The following is a 9,694-nucleotide window of genomic DNA, read 5'->3' as shown; positions in this document are numbered from 1 at the left end:
AATTGAGCCTTGAACAACATGGGTTTGAACTGTAGAGGCCCACTCATGAATTCTCGGACCAAAAAAGAACAGAAACAACTAGTAGTCTGAGTGCCCTAAATGTATTTCCCTTTTCTTTCAATTTCCATACAGGCACCATGATGTACAATGGTACCAATGAAAGAATTTCAAATATATGTTTTCTTTCTCTAACTGGCTTTATCATAGCATAGAAACTACAAAGCATATGAATGCCGTGTTGTTGCAATTGTTGATATTATCAGTATGGTTTCCAGTGAACAGGAGGCATTTACGAGCTGAGTTTTGGGGAAACCAAAAGCTATACCCAGTGTTGAGTTCTGATTGTCCCCAGACAGTGCCACAGTGTCCCTCCTCCACCATGCTCTGGGACCCGATGTTCTTGGCACAGGTCATTGCTATAATTGTCGGTGGCGCTACCCATATTTCTCCAATCTCAATTAATAAATCCAGAGCCTGAGTTTAGTGACTAACCAAACAACTTGACCAATAAAAAAGATTTCATAGCACTCTGCAGTGTTAATCAGCGCACACGCGCCCAACGTGGGGCTCGAACCCACAGCCCTGAGATTAAGAGTCTCATGCTCTACCAACTGAGCTAGCCGGGGGCTGGAGCGATAACACAGCGGTAGGGCGTTTGCCTTGCACGCAGCCAACATGGCCGACCCGAGTTCGATTCCTCCGCCCCTCTTGGAGAGCCCGGCAAGCTACCGAGAGTATCTCGCCCACACAGCATCGATATGCCAAACACAGTAACAACAAAGTCTCCAATGGAGACGTTACTGGGCCCGCTCGAGCAAATCGACGAACAACGGGAGGGCCTTTACCTTTACCTTTTACCTGCAGTGTTAAAGAAAATTAAACCCACACCCTTCAAAACCTTGTCAGACACCATAAAAAACATTAGACTGTTTTTTTTTTAAATCACTGTATCACTGCATCACTGTCCTCCTGTTGTTCATAGATTTACTCAAATGGGCGCCAGTAACATCTCCATGGGCCCCAGCCCTCATATTTTATATAAAATAAAATAGATGAATGAAACTGAAATAGCAACACAAATAAATATAAAAGAGGTGGAGATGGGGCAGGCTGCTGTGTGCCAGGTAGAACAGAGTGATCTTTAAATGCACAGGAACAGAGAAGTTCCGATCTAGACCAGAGGTCACAGCATGAAGGAAAAATGAAATTACAGGGTACGCATGGTTCTTCACTTGATCACTTGACATCCCGATACTCATCGATTTGCTCGAGTGGGCACCAGTAATGTCTCCATTCGTCCCTGTCGTGTGCTAGTGTAGCCCAATGGCGTCTGCTCGTTCTAGGTTGAGGAAGAGCCTTAAACCAATCGTTCAGGGTCTTGGCGAAGAAGTCTGACCATCCCATAGGTGGGAGGCCACGCGATCTTTTGACATCCCGTGGAATCTAGTCGGTAACAGCTCTAGTCCAGTGGTCGTCTCCAAATCTCATGATGTGTCCAGACCATCTGATTTTCGACACCTTAATTTTCAACTTGTGGTTCTTAAAGAAACAAAATTTCTCATAAAAACTGGTGAAAAGTCATATTCTTATTGATAAGTAATAAATAGTAAAAGTTACATGTATCCTTAGCAAGTATGCTGGGAAATGTCTGCAAGAAACTGTTCTCAACTTAATTCTTCTGACTGATCGGTGCCAATTAATTTACCTACTGCCCTTCATAGAATAGAACTTCATGAGGTCACTTTTAAAACCTAACTCACTGGAGTTAGAGCACTTGTTTTGCATGAACCCAATCCCAGTTTGGTAATAAGCACCTCATGGTCCTCTGAACACCTCTGAGAGTGACTTCAGAGCACAAAGCTAGACTAGCCCAGGACTAGCCCAGGAATAGCACTGGATGTGGCCCAAGCCCCTCAATAACACCAAATCAAGCTCAAAAATAAATATTCATTCGTTTTTAATATTTATTTTAATATTCTATCATAGAATGAATAAATTCATATACAATATGACATATAACATTTATTCACTCTACTTTCCTTCCTTCTTAAAAAGGGAAATTTCTGGATTCTTTTTTAAAGAGTCTATTCATCTTCAGGTTTAAAATTTATTGAGAATGATGAAGATTGATAATAGACAGTAGATTTTATATATGCACTCACCTATTCTAAATTGCTTTTGAAAATACATACATGTGTATACATATTTTATTAATATCAGATTCATGTATTCTAAAATAGAAATAGATATTATATATTTCCCCAAAGTTATAATATTTATCATTGCTTCAAAGTGAAATGATTTCCAAGCATCTATCCAAGAAGATGACTTTTCTCTCAGTTTTTCTTCAACTTTGGAAATACAACTAAAATGTAACAGCAACTGATATTTTACTATTTTCCAAGCAATATTAGTCTAGTTGCTATACAATTTTCCCTGTTATATTGCCAAAGACAAAGCACAACACTGTTTTCAAGGTCCTATTGTTGAGTATTTCAAGGTATACATTTTTTCTGCCAGGTCAACGGTCATGTGACCATTTCAACATATATCTGATTCCATGATTGGTCCATTCTAGTTTTCACAATCATAACTACTTTTTTAAAATGAAAATAACCAGTATTTTCTATACCTAAGGCTCCTCATAGAATATTCATACTGAAATTTTCACATCATGTAAACAAAGTGCATCAGTTTGAGAGCTCTCAGTTTCAAACACACTCTTGAAGAGAAACTTACTGAAAAGATATGGAATGGTCACAAAATTGCCAGGAACGTAGAGACTGAGGAGAGAGAAAAACTGAGGCATTTTCAAAATCACAGACATTGTGGAGATAATGTAGGAATTAAGGCACTTGCCTTGCACACAGCCCCCTAGTTCAATAGGGTCCCCAAGCACTGCCAAGAGTGATCCCTGAGCACATAGCCAGGAGTAATCCCTAAGCACAGTGGGGTGAGGCTCAGAACAATAAAATCAAGCAAACAGGGGCTGGAGAGATAGCACAGCGGGTAAGGTGTTTGCCTTGCATGCGGCTGACCCGGGTTCGATTCACAGCATCCCATATGGTCCCCTGATCACCGCCAGGAGTAACTCCTGAGTGCAGAGCCAGGAGGAACCCCTGTGTATCTCCAGGTGTGACCCAAAAAGCAAAAAAAAAAAAAATCAAGCAAACAAACGAACAAGAGTATCACCAGAGTGACATCACAAAATCTCTGTCAGCTGAGACACAGATGCACAGGCTCATACTAGTGTCTCCAGCTTACAGCATTGACAGCAAGCAAGCCCGGTACTGCCAATATAGTCCACTTAGAGTGAGATTGAAGCCTCAACATCACTCACAATGCCAATAAATCCTCCATGGTTCCTGAGTTTAAACGTGGGACTTCCAATGGCTGTTGCACTTCCCCAGCCCTGAACAGCCAAGGAGACTGAGAAAAAAAGGACTGTAAGTGGTGATCGTGAACTCTGAGGCAGAGTGGATGCCACCTTCTGCAGAGTTCTTCAAGTGCGACATTCCCTCCAGATAAACAGATGCTGTTTGGATGCATATGACTCAGCCTCCCCACAATCAAATCTTCAGATTCAATGATCAAATTGCACTTAACAGCAGCATGAATCAGGATCACGATCACGATCATCCTGTTGTTCGTCGATTGCCTGGAGCAGGCACCAGTAACGTCTCCTTCGTCCTAGCCCTGTGATTTTTCAAAAGTGCCATATTCAAGGTTGTTTCAGGGTTAGGAGAACGAGACCCATCATTGTTACTGGTATTTGGCATATTGGGTACCCCACGGGGAGTTTGCCAGACTCTGCCGTGTGGGCAGGTTACATTCGGTAGCCTGCCAGGTTGTCCAAAGTAAGAATGAGATAATCAACAGCAGCATCACTAAAAAAAAATTTTAGATGAAATAACAACATAGGTAATTGATAGCTATCAATTTGCCAAAAAGGGAACTAGTTAATAAACCCTTTTGTAGGGCCCAAGAGAAAGTACAGAAGTTCTATGTGCCCGGGGCTGGAGTGATAGCACAGCGGGTAGGGCGTTTGCCTTGCACATGGCCGATCCGGGTTTGATTTCCAGCAACCCATATGGTCCCCTGAGCACCGCCAGGGGTGATTCCTGAGTACAGAGCCAGGAGTGACGCCTGTGCATCGCTGGGTGTGACCAAAAAAAAAAGAAGTTCTATGTGCCTTATACATAGCAGACTCTGGTTTAATCTCTGGCACTATACCACAAGGAGTGATTCCTGAGTGCAGAGCCCTGAGCACTGGGTATGGCCTATAAACCAAAGAATAATAGCAATAATAATAAATCATCTTGTGAGTGACTTGCTAGACTAAAGACATATTATAGACTTGTTGCTTTTTTCTTTTCCCCAGATTTTTCTACCCTTTGCTGGGCTGCTGAATTTTTCTCCATGAAAAAAGTAGTGATTTGTCATTGAAATTTCTGACCAACTTATTCTAGCCGCCAAATTGCCATACATCTGGCTGATAGGGACAATTCAAAGTATTTTGCCCAAAATCATTTAGAAAGATGAAGTCCAAATAAACAGCCAGATTTGGAATTTTTTTATTGAACATTCTAAGGAGCATTTATTCTTTTTTTTTAAGAAATCAATTCTAGGGCTGGAGCGATTATGTAGTGGGTAGGGCGTTTGCCTTGCACCCGGCCAACCCAGGTTTGATTCCCAGCATCCCATATGGTCCCCTGAGCACCACCAGGAGTGATTCCTGAGTGCAGAGCCAGGAGTAACCCCTGTACATCACCAGGTTGACCAAAAAAAAAAAAATCGATTCTATCTGTATGTCCCAATTTTTCTGAGCAAGGCTCAGGTTCTCCAGGTTTTGGCTGGTGTGCTCTGCCCACAAGGATGCCAGCCTAATCTACAGTTTGCTAAGACACGCCTTCTTAGAGATTTTCCAGCCAGCCCCTAAGATGTGACATTGTCGTAATTTCATGGCATTTCAGGACTCTGTTGTAGCTAAACAACCACTTCTAATATGTGAGGTTCCCTAAAATAAACTCACCCGTTGGGGAATTTCACTGATTCAGAGTTGACCCGAGAAATGATGAATTCTCAGTTGATTTCGGCTCTGCCAGAAGTACTATCTGGTGATCGTTTGTAATTTATTTAAATGCGATGACCTCTATTTCCAACTTGATCATGAGACTTAAGTACATCTGAGTATTTAAAACACAGTACTCATTTTGGGGCTGGAGCAATAGCACAGCGGGTAGGGCGTTTGCCTTGCATGCAGCCAACCCGGGTTCGATTCCCAGCATCCCGTTTGGTCCCCTGAGCACCGCCGGGTAATTCCTGAGCGCAGAGCCAGAAGTGACCCCTGTGCATTGCCGGGTGTGACCCAAAAAGCAAAAAAAATAATAATAATAAAAAACAAATAAATAAATAAAACACAGTACTCATTTTAATATAAGGTTCTCAAGATACTGACAGTGCCAATTAAAACATAAGAATTGCATAACAAATGATTCAGTGGGCACTGAATAGAACCACAGGGAAAGATACAGTTTGAGTAGTGGAACCAAGACCTGCTGGTGGACTGGGAGCTCTCTTATTAACAAGAGAAACACAAGAGTTTGACAGACCTACCAGAAAATTGTGGCAATTGGTGGGCAAAATGAGTCATAACTAAAGAAAATCATATATTTAAGATAGGATAAGTCCCTAAAATAGGATATAACATTTAAAGTCTCCCCCCAGTTTACCAAATCTCTGTACAGTTTGCACAAGAAAATGAGAATTTATTCTTATACATGCAACATGTTCTTAACATTTAGGTGAAATATTTTTCATGCCTTACCTTGACCCCAGGGACATGCCAGCTTAGAAATCTCTGGTCAAAATATGTGAACTATGCAGAAACAAACATATGAGCAATCACTATGACATGATTTCATTCTGTTCTGTTAAATAATTTTCAAGAAGGCTTCTTATATATAATTTGCTGTAACACTGTAGCACTGTCCTCCAATTGTTCATTAATTTGCTAAAGCAGGGACCAGTAAAGTCTCCACTGTGAGACTTGTTACTGTTTTTGGCATATCTAATATGCCACGGGGAGCTTGCCAGGCTCTGCCATGCTGGCAGGATACTCTTGGTAGCTTGCCGACCTCTTTGAGAGGGATGGAGGAATCAAACCCAGGTCAGCCGCGTGCAAGGCAAATGCCCTACCTGCTGTGCTACCGCTCCAGCCCATATAATTTGCCAAGAGGCAAATATCATTTCTCTATTCCAAAGAGACTTTTCAAGTACACAAGTAACAGTGGGGTCAAGTAGTTTAATCTTTGTGATACAGAACTTACTGAAATGACACAAGAACTGAAAGTGACATTTGAGTAGTTCAAATTAATTACCAAACTTCATTCATTCTGACAAGCAGATCTTTTTCTAAGTAAATGCAACCAGCATTTAAAAAGATTGCTATGATGTCAAATTGTGTGACAGGTTTTTCAAGCATTGTTTTCCAATTTGAAAATAAAGAACTATAAATTAATTCAAATATAGTTAAATTACTCTTAGTGATTCATTTTGATGTTCTTCCTGACACACAGCAAGGAAGGTGAAGATCTTGATCAGAGATTGAGAACTTTTAATGCATCTTCACATTTGTGTGTGTGCGTGTGTATGTGACTTTGTTCGACTTAGTTCATCTGGTGACCTATAACATCTTGTGTAATTATCAGATCTCCCTGTTTCTCAGTGGATCTTATCTTTACCAACTTAGGCAAGTATCACTAGAGAAATCATCATAGATTGATTTTATTTAAATGCTAAAATTTGTTAGAGACTTTACACATTGAGTTGGTTTTTAATCAAATCCTTAAATGTGTCTACCCAGAAAAAAAATGCACAATGCTTAAGCCTTTTGAATTAACTGAGAGCAATTTTTCCCAATAATATTTAATAGCCTCCATTTCATTCTGAGAAACAATACTGCCATGAGCGTTTCTGTGATATTCCATCCACTAAAGTAAAAACTTATGGCAGTTTAATTTCCCAAATAGAAAGGGGCTGCTGTAAACATAACTGAGCTACCAGGAAGCAGATGGTTTTAATTATCTACATAAAAAGCTATTTATACTGGGAATTTGAAAAAACACTCTAGAAACAATACTCATTGTAGAAACATACATTTTAATTAATGTGGGCTTTAAAAAAGAATAAAGGGTGATTATTGAGTGTTACCAAAGTCAAGTTGACATTAAAGTCTCCTTATGGAAACCTTGAGTGCCGCTGTGCCAAGCCTTGAGGAATCGCAGTGGCATATGTAATTGTATATTTGATTTCTTACGAATAAATTGAGAGGAAGAGGATTACTCGAAATCAGCACAAGCCCACTTGCCCGGTAGTATACAATAGGAGCCTTGTTTGAGCAGGAACTCAAAAGTGCTTATTAGGTATTGTACAAAGCATCCTAAATTTTTCAACCAGGACCATTTACTGGCCCTTCAGAACCCAGGCCTAATCATGCTGGATGATTTTTTTCTTCCTCCTTCCATAAATATTTTTTTAATTACAATACAATAAAGGGTAGCTAATAGTAAACTACCCTGATTATAAAGACACAAGATTTAGCAATACAAATACAGGTTATTTGGTCAAATTTAGATTTCAGCCAAACAAAAATTTTGTGATTGATTTTTTTACTAAGATACTGTGATTTACAGAGTTACCCATAGTTTAGTTTTAGGTTGGCTATGTCCCAGCACCAGTCACTCCCTCAACCAGTGTCCCAGGTTCCCACCCACCCCACATCACCTCCATCCCACAGTCCACCTCCCTGACAGGCACATTTATAAATTTGGTGATTGCAATTTGGATCTCCTGCTTTCAGTGCTGTTGAATCTGTGGTTTGGATACAGCTCGATCATTCCTCTGGACCGCCCATGTGCCCAAGGTCCTTGACCCCTACCACCCTCCAGCCCCATGACCTCACATCTATTTCTTCTTAAAAACCACCTCAGTTTTCTCCAACTCTATCCTTCTTGCTATATTTGGGGGTGATCAAGCTATCCTCCGATTTAATACCTTGCATTTCCTCATCCAGTTATTCTATGTACCACATAAATGTAAGATTATTCTATGTTTATCCTTCTTCCTCTGGCTTACTTCACTCAACATGCTATCTCTAGCTCTATCCAAGTTGCAGCACATTGCATGATATCGTCATTCCTTAGAGCTGCATAGTATTCTACTGTGTATATATATCACATCATCATAATCCACTCATCTGTCATTACAAACCTAGGTTGGTTCCATATCTTAGCTATTATACTAAGCGCTGTTGAAAGATAGCCACAAAAAGTCGCCTATCTTCGAAAACTCTTGAGCTAATTCGCCAGCGTGGTTTGGCGCATGCCTCAGGCAACCGCAAGCTAACGTCTGAGCTTGCAAAGCAGTGCAGAGATGCGATCAAGGAAGACCTCAAAGAGAGAAGAGCAGAAGTACTGGTAGATGCGGCAGAAGCCGGGAAAAGTATTCGTAACGCCCGCCTGTCCTTCGCCAACTATAAGACCAAGATGACTGCCCTCCGACGTCCTGATGGATCCATCACATCCTCCAGAACGGCAATGGAGAAGATTATCCATGACTTCTACTCAAATCTCTTCGATAGCCATGTCCACTTGCCGACATACCAAATTCCACAGGATGGGTATGTCGTTCCCAACGTTCTCCCTTCCGAAATCCGACACGCCATTTCGTCAGTAAAGAAGCAAACAGCACCCGGCCCAGACAAGGTCAGACCTGAACACCTGAAGAACCTGCCGTCAGTACTCATCAATACACTGGCTCGGCTCTTCACTCGCTACCTGTCTGAATGCAAGGTTCCATCTCAATGGAAAACCAGCAGGACCGTACTACTGTTCAAGAAGGGAGACATCCATGACATTGGCAACTATCGCCCGATCTGCCTATTGTCTGTCATCTACAAGTTGTTCACTCGAGTCATCCTGAATAGGATTGGCAGAACACTAGATGAAGGACAACCATGTGAGCAAGCAGGGTTCCGCAAAGGATTCAGCACCATCGACCATATCCACACGATAACCAAACTCATTGAGGTTTCTCGGGAGTTCAAGATGCCGCTCTGCTTAACGTTCATTGATTTAAAGAAGGCCTTTGATTCTGTTGAGACGGAAGCGGTCATTGAAGCCCTAGCCAATCAGGGCATACAAGCCCAATACATCAGGATCCTCCGTGAGCTGTATTGCGGATTCACTACCAGGATCTCACCATTCTACAAAGAAGTGATCGTTGATGTCAAGAGAGGGGTGCGGCAGGGTGATACCATTTCACCAAAACTCTTCAGTGCCACCCTCGAAAACATCATGCGACGACTGGAATGGGAAGGAATGGGAGTGAAGATAGATGGTCGGCAATTACACCACCTCCGCTTTGCTGATGACATTGTTTTAATAACACCAAACATCAGCCAAGCGGCACAAATGCTGGCCGACTTTGACCGTGAGTGTGGAAAGGTAGGACTACAGCTGAATCTTACGAAGACAATGTTTATGAGAAATAGCCTTGTTCCTGACGCCCCATTCGCTCTCAATGGAACGACCATCTCCGAATGCAACAGCTATGTGTACCTAGGTCGAGAGGTCAACATGACAAATGACCTGGCACCCGAGCTGCGCAGGAGGAAGAGAGCGGCTTGGAACGC

General features: G+C 41.7%; 1 non-coding gene across 1 annotated transcript; it reads right to left on the bottom strand.

Annotated features, from left to right (window-relative positions):
* Nucleotides 1–553: 553 nt before the first annotated feature.
* TRNAK-CUU (transfer RNA lysine (anticodon CUU)) lies at nt 554–628 on the bottom strand. The gene has a single exon. It is a non-coding gene; the product is annotated as a tRNA-Lys (tRNA).
* Between the last annotated feature and the right edge of the window lie 9,066 nt (nt 629–9,694).

Source organism: Sorex fumeus, unplaced genomic scaffold, assembly GCF_029834395.1.
Source record: "Sorex fumeus unplaced genomic scaffold, SorFum_2.1 ptg000100l, whole genome shotgun sequence".
Taxonomy (NCBI): Eukaryota; Metazoa; Chordata; class Mammalia; order Eulipotyphla; family Soricidae; genus Sorex; species Sorex fumeus.
Note: the sequence above shows the minus strand (reverse complement) of the source record. Positions and strands in the feature narration are given on the sequence as shown.